Raw genomic sequence first — 16,965 nt, forward strand, 5'->3', positions numbered from 1 at the left:
GGTGGAATGCCAGGGCCCGGTCACAAGTGTGACCTTGGCGATCCTGGAAGTTCACCCACTGGTGTCAGTAGTTTTTATTTTTTGGTATTTTATTTGTATTATTTTTTTATCATTTTATTTTATTTTTTTACAATGTCACTGACTATGACTCTGTCCATTCAGAAAAGGAAGGAGCTGGTAAATGACATATTTACCGACCCTTTCCTGGTTTTCTATTGTGAACACATCCCCTGCAGCAGCCGGCAGGAAAGGGAAGGGAGCACAGGGGGGGGGGGCATCACAGTAGGGGGGGTGCTAGGGGAGCACAGAGGGGCCCAGAGAAAGCAGAACACAAGAGAGCTGGATAGGAGGAGTGGCGGGGACAGCACAAAGAGGAACCAATCTCCTCCATTGTCCTCCTGCAGCTACAGGAGGAAAAAGGAGGACAGTGATTTCTCTACATGCTGCCCCCCCCCCATCTCCTATCCAGGTGTACAGGGGCCCCCTTGGGCATGGGGCCCGGTTGCAATTGCAACCCTGCAACCCCTGCAATACATTATCGTGATAATTGAGAGGTAACAGGAATCTCCTTATAATCCATCCTGAAATAATGTAATGTGTCTCAATCAGCGCAATCCCAACAAAATAAACCAAATATGTTGTGTATATACAAAAGAAAAGAAGAAAAAAAAACAGTGCAAATTGATTGCTGCCAGTATTCTAGTGATTTCACTTCACTTTCATTATTCTGAATATAATATGAATACAGTGCAATCATGTATAATCTGTATACACCCAAAGTTGCTACACATGTTAAATAATTAAATGGCGTGAATAAACATTAATGCATCGTTACTGAATCACACACAAAAACTGAAAGTGAAATCAGCATACAATGTACCTATCTAAAAGTGACTGTCAAGTATCAGGATCCCACTAATTCCTCACACATAGGAAAAACAAAAACAGCAAATCTAGCGCTCTCTGTAAAAACGTGTTTTTTCGGTTCGGATGGCTCCACCCCACTGAAGAAGTCTTTTCGAAGACGCAACGCGTTTGGAAGGAGGAGCTGATACTTGATTTTCATTACCGAATTGACGTCTGTGAGCCGGTGGACTTTTACTAGGAGCCTATTACAGCTATCACGGCTTCGTGCTGTACAATGTGCGTGCTCATGTTATATTTTTGGCATAATAAACACGTTTTTTCGGAGAGCCCTAGATATGCTGTTTTTGTTTTCCTATGGCTGACTGTTATGCGTGAGGAATTAGTGGGATCCTGATACATCCAGGAACCAGGGCCGCTGATAAGGCAGTACAGACAGCCCTCTTGTACTGGGCATGAGCACCATCAGTTCAAAGGGGGGGCACAGGCACCTGCTGAGCAGGAGGGCCGGCTGTACTGTCTTATTGCAGCCACCGTTCCACTTCTGCCTCCCCCCTGCAGCGCTGACAACTTCTCCTCCTCTTTCCCCCTCCGGCTGCACTGCAGGGGGATTGGTCCTAGCACATCTGTTTTCCAGGCCCCCTGTTTGCCCTTTTCCCCCACAGCACCTCCGGCTTCCCTCCTCTCTACTTCTGCTGGCAGCTACTGTGGGCACAACGGGTGATGCTTCAGGACAGAGAGCGGGGGAAGGGGCCAGTAAATATGTAATTTCCCGGCTGCTTCCTTTCCTGAATGAACACAGTGAGCGAATGGTACCAATCGCTCCTGTGTCCATTCATCACTGAAGCATAGTAATCTGTGTTGGCTATGCTTCCGTTTTTGAATTAGCAGGACACCTCAGAGTGTTTCCTATTCATTAACTACTTCTGGACCGGAAGGATTTGCCCCCTTAATGACCAGGCCATTTTTTGCGATTCGGCACTGCGTTATTTTAACGGACAATTGCGCGGTCGTGCGACACTGTACCTAAATAAAATTGACGTCCTTTTTTCCCCATAAATAGAGCTTTCTTTTGGTGGTATTTGATCACCTCTGCGATTTTTATTTTTTTGCGCTATAAACAAAATAAGCGACAATTCTGAAAAAAATAAATATTTTTCACATTCTGCTATATAACATTCCCCAAAAAAAAAAATGTAAAATCAAAATTTTTTAACATTTTAGGCCAATTTGTATTCTGCTACATATTTTTGGTAAAAAAAAAAAAAAAAAACGCAAAAAGCATATTTTGATTGGTTTGCGCAAAAGTTATCGCGTCTACTAACTACAGGAAAGATTTATGTCATTTTTTTTTTTTTTACTAGTAATGGCGGCGATCTGCAAATTTTTTCGGGACTGCGACATTGCGGCGGACAGATCGGACCTCTAACTGACATTTTTGACACTTTTGGGGGGGGGGGGGGGGGGGGGGCCAGTGACATTACTACAGTAATCAGTGCTAAAAATATTTACTGTTACTGTACTAATGACACTGGCAGGGAAGGGGTTAACACAGTAAGTGATCAAGGGGTTAAATGTGTACCTAGGGGCGTGATTATAACTGTATGGGGGCGGGGCTTGTGAAATGATCACAGAGACCTGTGATCCTATATAAAAGGATCACAGGCGCTCTGTGATCATTCCAGAGAGAAGAACGGTCAGCTGTGTTTACAACAGCTGACCGTTCTTCTCTCTTAGCGGGGAGCGATCGCGGGTGGCAGGCGGCAATCGGAGTTGCCTGCCCCGTGCATCGGAGTCCCCAGTGACGAGTGGGGGCGGAAGGGTGCCACTGTCGGCGCACGCTCGCCCCCTAGCTGCAGGCGCGCGACCAACGTATACCTACGTCCGTTCACGCAGGAGCGGCTGCCTGCCGCAGTATCTGTGCTTCTGTGCTTCTGAGGCTGCAAAGAAAGGAACTGATAAATTTATGTCCACTTTTGGCCAGGAGGGGGAGCCTTGTCAGGTAGGCTGTATAGGGCCCTGTGATTTCTAACAGCAGCCCTGCCATATATATTTATCTCTACACAGAGCCTCGTTATCCCCAAGGGGGAACATCGTACTTTGACTCCCTGGTGAAACCGGAGTCAAAGTTGGAGGTGAGCTGCTAGTAGTTGCTGATGGTGGATTGTGTGAACACCTAAAGGGTTACCCGTTTCTTTTTGGACTGATTGATTATCACTGGAGGATTTTTTTATCTTTGAACTTTACTTGACAGTCACTTTTAGTCCCCGGGTTAACATTCGTGCAATGACAGACATTGCATGTGATTCGGAGAGCACTGCTCTGCAAATCACATGTAATGTCTGTGCGTTGTAAATTCAGCCATACAGCTTGCATGGCTGAATTTGCATCGCATTCGGACACACGGGACCCTTTTTGGGTCCGCAGCAGAATCAGTGTGAACCACCATGCGATCCAATTCCTGTCCGAAATGACAGTATGCAAACTGATCTGGGGGTGTCGTTAACTTCGTATTAGCCCAGCATTTCTCATATAGCAGTGTGAACTGCCTGCGATTTGAATGCGATGCGGGAACCTGCAGTGGATTCGCAGGGTTCCCGCATCGCATATACAGTGGGTACGGAAAGTATTCAGACCCCCTTAAATTTTTCACTCTTTGTTATATTGCAGCCATTTGCTAAAATCATTTAAGTTCATTCTTCTTCCTCACGAATGTACACATAGCACCCCATACTGACAGAAAAACACAGAATTGTTGACATTGTTGCAGATTTATTAAAAAAGAAAAACTGAAATATCACATGGTCCTAAGTATTCAGACCCTTTGCTGTGACACTCATATATTTAACTCAGGTGCTTTCCATTTCTTCTGATCATCCTTGAGATGGTTCTACACCTTCATTTGAGTCCAGCTGTGTTTGATTATACTGATTGGACTTGATTAGGAAAGCCACACACCTGTCTATATAAGACCTTCCAGATCACAAATGCATGTCAGAGCAAATGAGAATCATGAGGTCAAAGGAACTGCCTGAAGAGCTCAGAGACAGAATTGTGGCAAGGCACAGATCTGGCCAAGGTTACAAAAAGATTTCTGCTGCACTTAAGGTTCCTAAGAGCACAGTGGCCTCCATAATCCTCAAATGGAAGACGTTTGGGACGACCAGAACCCTTCCTAGAGTTGGCCGTCCGGCCAAACTGAGCTATCGGGGGAGAAGAGCCTTGGTGAGAGAGGTAAAGAAGAACCCAAAGATCACTGTGGCTGAGCTCCAGAGATGCAGTCAGGAGAAAGTTGTAGAAAGTCAACCATCACTGCAGCCCTCCACCAGTCGGGGCTTTATGGCAGAGTGGCCCGACGGAAGCCTCTCCTCAGTGTAAGACACATGAAAGCCCGCATGGAGTTTGCTAAAAAAACACCTGAAGGACTCCAAGATGGTGAGAAATAAGATTCTCTGGTCTGATGAGACCAAAATAGAACTTTTTGGCCTTAATTCTAAGCGGTATGTGTGGAGAAAACCAGGCACTGCTCATCACCTGTCCAATACAGTCCCAACAGTGAAGCATGGTGGTGGCAGCATCATGCTGTGGGGGTGTTTTTCAGCTGCAGGGACAGGACGACTGGTTGCAATCGAGTTAAAGATGAATGCGGCCAAGTACAGGGATATCCTGGACAAAAACCTTCTCCAGAGTGCTCTGGACCTCAGACTGGGCCGAAGGTTTACCTTCCAACAAGACAATGACCCTAAGCACACAGCTAAAATAACGAAGGAGTGGCTTCACAACAACTCTGTGACTGTTCTTGAATGGCCCAGCCAGAGCCCTGACTTAAACCCAATTGAGCATCTCTGGAGAGACCTAAAAATGGCTGTCCACCAACGTTTACCATCCAACCTGACAGAACTGGAGAGGATCTGCAAGGAGGAATGGCAGAGGATCCCCAAATCCAGGTGTGAAAGACTTGTTGCATCTTTCCCAAAAAGACTCCTGGCTGTATTAGATCAAAAGGGGGCTTCTACTAAATACTGAGCAAAGGGTCTGAATACTTAGGACCATGTGATATTTCAGTTTTTCTTTTTTAATAAATCTGCAACAATGTCAACAATTCTGTGTTTTTCTGTCAGTATGGGGTGCTATGTGGACATTCATGAGGATGAATAATGAACTTAAATGATTTTAGCAAATGGCTGCAATATAACAAAGAGTGAAAAATTTAAGGGGGTCTGAATACTTTCCGTACCCACTGTATGTGAACCGGCACTAAGATAAATTGCATGCTGATTACACTTTCAGTTTTTGTGTGATTAAGCGCTGGTTCATAGCTATGTGATGACAGACATCGCATGTGATTCACAGCGCACTGCTCTGCAAATCGCATGCGATGTCTGTGCGATGCAAATTCAGCCATATAGATTGTATGGTTGAATTTGCATTGAATCCAGACACAACTCGCACAGGACACTTTTTTTGGGTCCGCACCAGAATCGGATGACAATGGTATTCATACTCGGATACACTCCGGATACAAATCCGTCTGATCCCCACAGACATACCTGATTAGGAGCTTTCTCCAGAAGAGGGAACTAAAAGGCCAAGCTCAAACCCCAAAAAACCACCTCACACCATAATACCCCCTTCATCAAATGATTTGAACCAGTGCACAAAGAAAGGTCCGTAAAGGCATGGATGAGCGAGTTTGGGGTGGAGGAACCTGACTGGCCTGCACAGAGTCCTGACCTCAACCCGATAGAACACCGTTAGGATGAATTAGAGCAGGGACTGCGAGCCATTGTCCAAAATGTCTTGGTATGCTGACGCCTTAAGAGTTCCCTTCACTGGAACTAAGGGGCCAAGCCCAACCCCTGAAAAACAACCCCACACCATAATCCCCCCCTCCACCAAATGATTTGGACCAGTGCACAAAGCAAGGTCCATAAACACAGGAAGGAGCAAGTTTGGGGTGGAGGAACTTGACTAGCCTGCACAGAGTCCTGACCTCAACCCAATAGAACACCTTTGGGATGAATTAGAGCAGAGACTGCAATCCAGTTCTTCAGTGCTTGACCTCACAAATGCGCTTCTGGAAGAATGGTCAAACATTCCCATAGACACTCCTAAACCTTGTGGACAGCCTTCACAGAAGAGTTGAAGCTGTTATAGCTGCAAAGGGTGGGCCAACTCAATATTGAACCCTACGGACTAAGGCTGGGATGCCATTAAAGTTCATGCGCTTTTAAAGGCAGGCGTCCCAATACTTTTGGCAATATACCCACCCACATCTTGACTTACTAACAAACAGTGACTGATCAAGTCAGTTCAGTGCGATCTTCACCCCCCTTAGTGGTACAGGGGCATTTGGAGACTCATCAAAATGAGTGTCCCCATCCGAAGATTTCCCTTCTATTACTGTTCTGGTGTCAACCCAAAATTTGGGATTTTATTTTACTTTCACTTTCTATGATAACAGTAAATGGGACAGATAGAGAGGGTGAATCTCCCTCATGGGGACACATCAATAAAAAGAGAAGTGAGAAGGGAAAAATTAAAAGAAAATGTAGGGGGGGGGGATCTTCCCAAAGGACAATCCGTGTGAAAAAGCCAAGTCTACTAATGAGATGTCCAAGGAAGCCAGACCTTTTCCTACTTCCAGGGGCAGCCACGAGTTAAGATAGGTCAACTTATACAGCAGCAGAACACATCTATCATGTACTCCGAGGACGATACAGTAGGGGAAGAAACAGAGGCTCATTTACTCAAGATTTCCTGATGTGACAAATAAGAGCTTAATAGTTTCATATGGTGTGGTCTTTGGTCATCATCATGAATAACCAGAAGAGCAAGTCCTTGGATCACAGAAAGGCTTAGCTGAAAGCAAGAATTAAGGAGGTCACTGACTTCCAACCAAAACTGAGAAACTTTAGGGCACTCCCAAAATATGTGAATATAGGTGCCTGGCAGGGCCGTTTAAAGGAATTTGGGGGCCCCAAGCAAAATGGCACTGCCTGGGTAGAGCAGGCATCTCCGGCAAGTAGGTTTACGCTCAGGGTAAATCCTATTTACCCATACCGCCATGTAATAGACCCTATGAAGAAATGTAATTTGTATCAATTTATACCTGGAAGAAATAACCAATTTAGGACAGGCCTCCAGCTCCAGGCAATCCTTCCAGTCCTCTTTGTCAAGGGCTGGGATGTCAGCTTTTCATAGATCCCACAACTGCCTTACCATCAGAGAGTCCATACATAGGCAAGCTGCATATAGAGCAGAAAGAGGCTTACTTAGGTCATCTTGATCTAGAAATTCTTCAAATCGGGCTGGCTTGGAGGATGGGCACAAGAAAAAATTGAGCCCTGACGGCACAGTGATGTTGAACGTACCGAAAGAGCATCCAGCCCGGCAAAATTTCCTAGAGAGGTGGGAAAAGAGTAGCAAAGAGCCAGATGGCATACTATTTCCCAAAGTCTTAATTCCATATCTGGTCCACACCTGGGGATCTGGAATGGTGCGAAAGTGAAGCAATGTAGGATTCCCCTACAGGGGTTTGCGTGGGTGCAGGGCTGCCATCAGGGGGGGGGGACAGCCCATACACATGTAGGGGGCCCAGGGATTCTGAGGGGCCCGGCTGGCCAGGCCCCAACCAACGAGATTGAGTTGTTGTTTTTGTAGTAACTAGCAATTGCTCAAGCAGGGCGGCCAAAGAGTAAGCCGATGCAGCCGAAGGGAAGTCTCTTTGCTGGATTGGGCTTTCTCTTTGCTGAATATTTGAGGTCATCTCTTTGCTGGATTGGATTCATTTTCATGTATTAAGTTGTAAGAGTGTTAAAATAAGTGTGTGCATTGAAGGACTCGTGGGACGGCCAGAGGGTGGGTCCTGGGGAATATTGGTTTTCAGGCCGGAGGGGCCCAGGCCTAAAGCTGTGTAAGGGGCCCCGACATTTCTGATGGCTGCCCTGCGTGGGTGACCAATGATTTACCTGAAGAAATCTAGGCCAAACTGCTCCCCACACCCATAAAATGGCTGTAGTAAGATTAGGAAGCATGGCATAAGCCCTCGGTCCCAGATACCAGATTCTGGAGTTCTGAAAGAGAGCCAAGAAATGCACCCTCCAGAGAGATCACAGCATTGAAGATCCACCAAACCACCAATGGAGAGTAACCAGGAGGGCCGCCCAATAATAAGTCTGGAAATTGGTAAGGGACAAACCCCTGAAACGCTGTGGGTGTTGTATGGTGGATTTCACCAACTGGGGAAGGATCCCATGCCAAATAAACATACTCACGCAGCGGCCTATCTCTGGGCAATTCCAAAAAACATTTGTAAATTTGGGCAAGATAATTATCACCAAAAGATTGAGTGGGAGATTGGTCCATGAGGCACACCATTCCCGGAGTAGCAAAAGCAGGGGATACAATTTTTTTTTTAGTAAAAGCAGCCAGATCCCACCTCACCTGCATGCCCCAAATACCTAAACTCGTCCCCCCAGCACAAAGGCCCATCTGGCCCCAGAGTCTAGAGCAGGCATGTCCAACCTGCGGCCCGGGGGCCACATGCAGCCCGGAACCCCAGGCAATGCGGCCCACTGCCCCTAACAATTTTATTTTGCTGGGGAGGAAGGAAGTCGGGTCGGGGGCTTGGCCACAGTGGCTTCCAACTAATGGTAGGCAGAGGCATAAAGCTACAATTTTTCCTTCTAGCTGTCCCTTATTGGACTTTCTACATGTAAATCTACATATCGGGGCTCCTTGTTGGAGGAAAAGTTGGTAACAGTAAAATCAGCAATTTGGTGGGGAAATCAATTTTGCCAAAATCACTCCACTCATTCCCACTCTCAACATCCCCTGGACACTTGTCACAAGCAAAGAGACTGGCCACATTCCGAAGATATGAGATATGAGCAGTGATAAAACATTATCGTTGCAGGCAGTGAACACAAAAGGTCCAACAAGACCCTCCTTTGTCACCCAGGAGAGGTCTAAGTCATAGATGATTTAGCTGATTCTAAAATCCGTAATTCATTGGTGGAATTAATTTTGCCAAAATCACTTTTCTCATGCCCTACACTCAACATTCCCTGGACTCCTGCCCCCACTTTGGGGGGGGGGCTGCTGAATTCATCTACAATGGTTCAGACGTAGATAGAAAAGAGAAATAAAATTAGAAAACATTACATTGTCAATTCAGAGACTCTCCATGTGACCCTAGGCCTTGGCCCACATGTACCATTATGGTAAGTACAGCCTCAACTATGAAGCATTCAGTGACATTTTTGTATGGCATTGAGTAAACCTGCAGTCTTCTTACCAGTTTCTAGTATTTATCGCTTGATTTATAATTAATATTCCTCAACTTCTCCCACCAACTTATATTTTTGATGGATTATATTGCTAATGGACCTTGGAAAAGTTACGTTGTCTATATAGTTGTATGACAGTGCTATGTGCTACAAAGATTATTACCAATATCTTGTAATAGAATATTAAATGCCATTCATGTGACAAATCAGTGAAGAGTAAACTAATCCAAGCTAAAAAGCAATGGTAATTCAAAAATGTTTTCTCTGGCTTATGACTTATATTCATGAGACATGGACGGCCCATGGTGGACATCAGCCTAGACCATGGGTGTCCAACCTTTTGGCCTCTCTGGGCCACATTGAGTGTAGAGAAATTTTCTCGGGCCGCATATAAAATATATACTACTGTATAGTTAAGATATATAAGTAATAAAACGCCTCCGCGCCCTTCCCGCACTGCCGCGCCCCCCTCCCCAGCACTAATTTAACACAACTAGAGGATGATTCCTTCAGTGTCAGCCTCTGCCTACAGTTAGCTGGAAGCCGCTGTGGCCGTGCCCCCGACCCGCCTTCCTTCCTCCCCAGCAAAAAAAATTAAATTGTCAGGGGGCAGTGGGCCGCATTGCCTGTGGTTCCGGGACGCATTGCCTGTGGTTCCGGGCCGCATGTGGCCCCCGGGCCGCAGGTTGGACATGCCTGGCCTAGACAGATTGAGTTAGTTATCAATTTCATGCTAAATATTACCTAAACTTTTGTTACCTGTCTGCAGATTTGGACTGTGATGAGGGAAAAATGGGAGTTTGCGTCCCCAAAATTTTCGGCCAAAATTGGGACATCTTGCCAAAATTTTCCTATTTGGAGGACTGCATTGTAGACAATGGGCACAGGTCTTGAAATGCCTATGAGGGTTATAGACGCTATAGATATATTACTTGCACTCCAAATGTTTTCCCACATATTTGCTACTTGCTGTCAGGAACGTGTCCTGTTCTTTGTCAGAACAGCTCCTGTTCTATGACAGCTGCTGGTCCCATTCCAGCATCCTTGTTTTGGCTATGATGCATCCCTGTTTGTCTGTCCACCTGCAAGGTGATTGATGTGGCCAGTCTCTGGGTGAAGACCAAACCTGATTTAAGCCATTCAAGTCTGCAGTCTCATGCTTGTGATAGTTACATGTGCCCAAGCTGCCTGTTTGTCTGTCCTGCTCTGCTGTTTGGATTCCCTTGTTGATGACCTCTGATCGGATATCGGAGTATTCTCTAAACTCTGCCTGCCTTTTGACTACAGATTGAGCCTAACTATTCTAAACCTTGCCTGCCTTGTACCTGGACTGTTATTGAACCACTCTGTCTGTCTGCCAACCGCAAGTACCTGTTTGCTTTGAGTGGTGGCCAGGCATTATAGCATTGTGTATAAGACCTAAGGGGGACCGAGTACCGGTAGGCCTGCTTGCTTTATGGGAAAGGATGCTGCTCTAGGTAAAGAACACAAAAGCCAGTTATAGTGTCTGTACACCTGCGTTGTCATGGACTTGCAATAATGGTTGGCAAGCTTAGCTGTCCCTTCATGTCTGTATTAGAGGTCAGATTCCACTTCTGGTTCCTTTTTATCACCTCTATTTCCTGTTCCTGCCCCCCACAGGTCATCACAGGAAGTCTATATTAACCAGTGCACTGCAGGTCTGCTTTGCTGTTCAACAGTGTTTGTTTCCTGTTTCCTGTTTACCGTGTGCTTCATCTACTTTTCTGTGTACCGACTCTGGCTTGTCTCTGACTATTCCTGTTTACCTGTTACCCTGACCTTTGCCCTGTCCCTTGGTTACCCTTGTCTGCCTGTTACTCCGACCTCGGCTTACCCATCACCATTCCGTGTGTCCTGAGTGGCTGCTTCCCTTCTCTCCCTACGGAGTGTGACCTGGGGGACCCCATGGGCCGCGACCTGGGCCCAGCTGCAGCCAAGTCCATCCTCACCACTAGAGGCTCTGGTGAACACCTGCTGGGTCTTAGACTCCGCGCCCTGGGGAATCTTGGGCTCACATTCCGGTCCATCCGCAGCAGTCTGCTATCGGGTTCACTACCTTGCGCTGCGCCCTTGCCTCCAACAGGGTGCAGTTGTCACCTGGCCACAGGTGACCTGACATGCGTTATGGGTAAATGTTACACTTGCCTATTTGGTAGGACTGTGATGATTAGTTTGGATGGGGGAAAATGGGAGTTTGCTTTTGCAGAAATTTTGGTCAAAAGTGGGACATTTTGCAAAAAATTTAGAAATTTAGAGAAATGCACCGGAAACAATGGCCAAAGGGTTTGTATTACCCCCATGGTTATGGAAGCTCTTTTCAACTATTCTGAAACTGTTCTTTTACCAAAAAAATAGTAATCCTAATGGTAAACTTGCCACTAACTCTAAAGATAAACTTACGTTTTAATGATTCACCTGATGGCATTTCTAGTCCTAACGCTGGCACTAGCTTTAATAGTAAGCTATCCCTAGCTATCAACAAAGACATGGAACATAGCCAGGAGCACTGGTAGCTCTTAGTTTTGAAAAATAACTTTTTTGAAGCAAATTTTACGTAAAAGTGCAAAATGAAACTCTCTTATTCAGCTCAGCGGTCAACTAATAGTTTCCTTTATCCATGTTAAAAGCACAAATGGATAAATCTCCCTCAGTTTTTAGAATACCCAAACGATGACAGCAACTGATCTGCTGCAATCACTGTTCAGCTGAATTTTTTTGGCCCAGCAACAGCAACAGAAAATGTCTGTGGCCTCCACTTGTAAAACCATTCCTGTTTTGGAGGTTGTCTCATTGTTGCCCATCTAGTGCACCTATTGTTAATTTCACTAACACCAAAACAGCTGAAACTGATTAGCAGCCCCCTCTGCTTCTTAACTGACCAGGTCAATATCCCAGGATTTTAACCACTTAAGCCCCGGAAGATTTTACCCCCTTCCTGACCAGGGCCTATTTTGCGATTCGGCACTGCGTGATTTTAACGGACAATTGCGCGGTCGTGCGACGCTGTACCTGAATGAAATTTACGTCCTTTTTTTCCCACAAACAGAGCTTTCTTTTGGTGGTATTTGATCACCTGTGCAATTTTTACTTTTTGCTCTATAAACAAAAAAAGAGCGTAAATTTGAAAAAATAATAATATTTTTCACATTTTTTTATATGAAATTCCCCCCCAAAAAATGTAAAAATCTAAATTTTTTAACATTTTAGGCCAATTTGTTTTCTGCTACATATGTTTGGTAAAAAAAAAATCACAAAAAGCATATTTTGATTGGTTTGGGCAAAAGTTATTGCGTTTACTAACAAAGGGAAAGATTTTTGTCATTTTTGGTGTTTTTTTTTTTTAACGAGTAATGGCGACGATCTGTGTTTTTTTTGCGGGACTGCGACATTGCAGCGGACAGATCGGACCCTTAACTGACATTTTTGACACTTTTGGGGGTTCCAGTGACATTACTACAGTAATCAGTGCTATACATATGCACTGTTACTGTAAAAATGACACTGGGAGGGAAGGGGTTAACTTTATTGGAGAGGGAGGGGTTAAATGTGTCCCTAGGGGCGTGCTTCTAACTGTGATTGGATGTGGCTGTGTGTGTAACAGCACAGATCAAGGGTCCTACATAGCAGGACCATATGATCTGTGCTTTTACACAGGGAAGAATGACAGGCGGCTTTGTTTACATTAGCCGCCTGCCTTTCTCCCTCTCCACCCGACGATCGCGAGTGACCGGCGGACATTAGGTCCGCCGGTCACACGCGCAGGCTTCTTAGGGTACGAGCGGGGGCGGGAGCGCGCCTTAGGCGGCGCGTGCTCGCCCCCTATTGGCTCCCAGGCTAGTGACGGTACGTCACTTTGCCTGGGAGGGCCTGACCGCCGCCGTATATAGTCGGGCGGCGGTCGGCAAGTGGTTAATTGAGCATCATAGAGGAAAGACCCACTATTATAGAGATACACCAATCCCATAAAACGCAGGAGGACCCCTAGAGGCAGGAGGAGATACACCAAGGAGCAGGAAAAGATACCATTATATGGTTTTACCTTATAGCAGTAAGGTGAGAGGCTTATGATGATCACATAGGTGTCACAACACTAGAAGGAAGAGACACCGGATTAACACACTTAATGGTGAAGGGACACACTCATCTATACTAATAGCTCAGTATCTATATGGAGCAAATAACTGACTCTATCCTTATGTGTGTTCTATGTTTTATTTTTACCTCTTTTCATTTTGAATTGCACTGTTTAATATATTTATGTCTGTGGTTTCACATAAACCGAGCACACTGAATTATCTATTTTTGCACATGATTTACAAGCACCACTTGAACAGATCGTTTATCTTATTTATGCTGAATAACTAGTTTGGGTATCATATTTAGTTTATGTATTATTATTATTTTTTTCGTATTTTCTGGCACTAATATTTTATGTGGTACATATAGTGATCACAAAGAAATAATTTACATTAATGGCACAGCACCAATAACCGTTTCACGTGCATTTGTATTCAGCTCCCTTTACTCAAAAAAAACGCTAACTAAAATCTAGTGGAACCAATTGCCTTCAGAAGTCACCTAACCAGTGGCGGCTGGTGCTTTAAAATTTTTTTTTGGGGAGGGGGGCGCAAACAGAAAAATGTAATAGGCATTGCTTTACGGCAAAAAACGCTGTAAAAAATTGCGTGACTTTGTGGTCGCAAAAGTGTGCAAGGGGCCTTCACTAATTAAGGTATAGTGTGCCCCCTTTCAATGCAGAGAGACCAGCGTGCCCCCTTTCAATGCACAGTGACCAGCATGCCCCCTTTCAATGCACAGTAACCAGCGTGCCCCCCTTTCAATGCACAGTGACCAGCGTGCCCCCTTCCAATGCACAGTGACCAGCGTGCCCCCCTTTCAATGCACAGTGACCAGCGTGCCCCCTTTCAATGCACAGTGACCAGCGTGCCCCCCTCAAAACAGTGACCAGCGTACATGCCCCCTTTTAATGCAGTGACCAGCGTACATGCCCCTTTCAATGCAGTGACCAGCGTACATGCCCCCTTTCAATGCAGTGACCAGCGTACATGACCCCTTCAATGCAGTGACCAGCGTACATGCCCCCTTTCAAAGTAGGGACCAGCATACATGCCCCTTTCAATGTAGTGACCAGCATACATGCCCCCTTCAATGTAGTGACCAGCGTACATGCCCCTTTCAATGTAGTGACCAGCATACATGCCCCTTTCAATGTAGTGACCAGCGTACATGCCACCTTGAATGTAGTGACCAGCGTACATGCCACCTTGAATGTAGTGACCAGCATACATGCCCCCTTTCAATGTAGCGACTAGTGTACATGCCCCTTTCAATGCAGAGACCAGCGTGCGTGCGTGCCCCCTTCAATGCAGTGTGCCGCCCCCCCCCCCAAACTAGTGCACTTACCTGGAGCCCTGGAGCAGTCCCGGCATCGGCTTCTCTTCAGTTCCACGGCGGGGCGTCTCCATGAGTCCTCCCGCTCCCGCCTCCTCCTCGGCCAATGGCATGGGGTTTGCCTTGCGGCCAATCAGGAAGCACGTATCGGACGCGCTCCCTGATTGGCCAGGAGGAGGATCTATGTGACAATAGTGAATTTTCATTAGCTATTGTCACACAATGGGTGGGCTCGGGACGCACTGCTCTGTGCCCCGGGTCCACCCTTTGCATTACCCTATTAGAGCCTCTGGCTCTAATCAGGTGATGCAAAAAAAAAAGCCCCATTGAACTCCATGCGCCCGGCGCCCCTGCATGTAGATTAGGGGGCCGGATGCATGGATAGGGGGGGCGGCTCTCCTGCGCCCACAACGAACCGGCCGCCACTGCACCTAACTAATAAAAAATAGTCCACCTGTGAGTAATTTAATCTCAGTATAAATACAGCTGTTGTGTGAAGCCCCCAGAGGTTTGTTAGAGAATCTTAGTGAACAAACAGCATCATGAAGGCCAATGAACACACCAGACAGGTCAGGGATAAAGTTGTGGAGACGTTTAAAGCAGGGTTAGGTTATAAAAAAATATCCCCAGCTTTGAACATCTCACGGAGCGCTGTTCAATCCATCATATGAAAATGGAAAAAGAGTATGGCACAACTGCAAACCTACCAAGACATGGCCGTCCATCTAAACTGACATCCCGGGCAAGGAGAGCATTCATCAGAGACGCAGCCAAGAGGCCCATGGTAACTCTGGAGGAGCTGCAGAGATCCACAGTTCAGGTTGGAGAATCTGTCCACAGGACAACTATTAGTTGTGCACTCCACAAATCTGCCCTTTATGGAAGAGTGGTAAAAAGAAAACCACTGTGGAAAGAAAGCCAAAAGAAGTCCCGTTTGTAGTTTGCGAGAAGCCATGTGGGGGACAAAACAAACATGTAGAAGAAGGTGCTCTGGTCAGATGAGACCAAAGTTAAACTTTTTGGCCTAAAAGCAAAACGCTGTGTGTGACAGAAAACTAACACATAACCCTGAACACACCATCCCCACTGTAAAACATGGTGGTGGCAGCATCATATTGTGGGGATGCTTTTCTTCAACAGGGACAGGGAAGTTAGTCAGAGTTGATGAGAAGATGGTTGGAGCCAAATACAAGGCAATGTTAGAAGAAAACCTGTTAGAGTCTGCAAAAGACTTGAGACTGGGGCGGAGGTTCACCTTCCAGCAGGACAACGACCCTAAACATACAGCCAGAGCTACAATAGAATGGTTTACATCATGTGTTAGAACACCCCAGTCAAAGTCCAGACCTAAATTCAACTGAGAATCTGTGGCAAGACTTGGAAATTACTGTTCACAGACGCTCTCCATCCAATCTGACAGAGCTTGAGTGTCATGGACAATTGTCATGGGCAATAGTTTGGCAAGCTTACCTGTCCCATCATGTCTGTATTAGAGGTCAGACTGTACTTCTGGTTCCTTTTTATCACCTCTCCTTCCTGTTACTGCCCCACCCAGGTCATCACAGGAAGTCTATATTAACCAGTGCACTGAAGGTCTGCTTTGCTGTTCAACAGTGTTAGTTTCCTGTTTGCCGTGTGCTTGAACTACTCTTCTGTGTACCGACTTTGGCTTGTCTCTGACTATTCCTGTTTGCCTGTTACCCTGACCTTTGGCCTGTCCCTTGACTACCCTTGTCTGTCTGTTACCCCGACCTCGGCTTACCCATCACCATTCTGTGTGTCCTGAGTGACTGCTTCCCTTCTCTCCCTACGGAGCGTGACCTGGGGGACCCCAGGGGCCGCGACCTGGGCCCAGCTGCAGCCAAGTCCATCCTCACCACTAGAGGCTCTGGTGAACACCTGCTGGGTCTTAGACTCAGCGCCCTGGGGAATCTTGGGCTCACGTTCCGGTCCATCCGCAGCAGTCTGCTATTGGGTTCACTACCTTGCGCTGCGCCCCTGCCTCCAACAGGGTGCAGTTGTCACCTGGCCACAGAGCTATTTTGCAAAGAAAAATGGGCAAAAATGTCCTTCTCTAGATGTGCAAAGCTGGTAGAGACATCCCCAAAAAGACTTGAAGCTGTACTTGCAGTAAAAAGGGGTTCTACAAAGTATTGACTGAGGGGGGCTGAATATAAATGCATGCCACACTTTTCACATATTTCTTTGGAAAAAAATTTGAAAACTTGTGAAAAAATTTGTGCCACTTTGTGTTGGTTTATCACACAAAATTGGTCTATCCACACACACCTACACAGGTTGAACTGAATGGACTATTGTATTTATTCAACTTCAACTACTATGTAACTATGTAAAATCCCAATAAAATACATTTACA

General features: G+C 46.0%; 1 protein-coding gene across 2 annotated transcripts in view; it reads right to left on the minus strand.

The window, feature by feature from the left end:
- The window catches only part of LOC309559670 (uncharacterized protein), an 82,439-nt gene that overhangs the window by 61,397 nt on the left and 4,077 nt on the right, over window positions 1-16,965 (minus strand). The gene's annotated exons all lie outside the window — the stretch shown is intronic.

Source organism: Pelophylax lessonae, assembly GCF_965119305.1.
Source record: "Pelophylax lessonae genome assembly, chromosome: 7".
In the NCBI taxonomy this organism is placed as follows: Eukaryota; Metazoa; Chordata; class Amphibia; order Anura; family Ranidae; genus Pelophylax; species Pelophylax lessonae.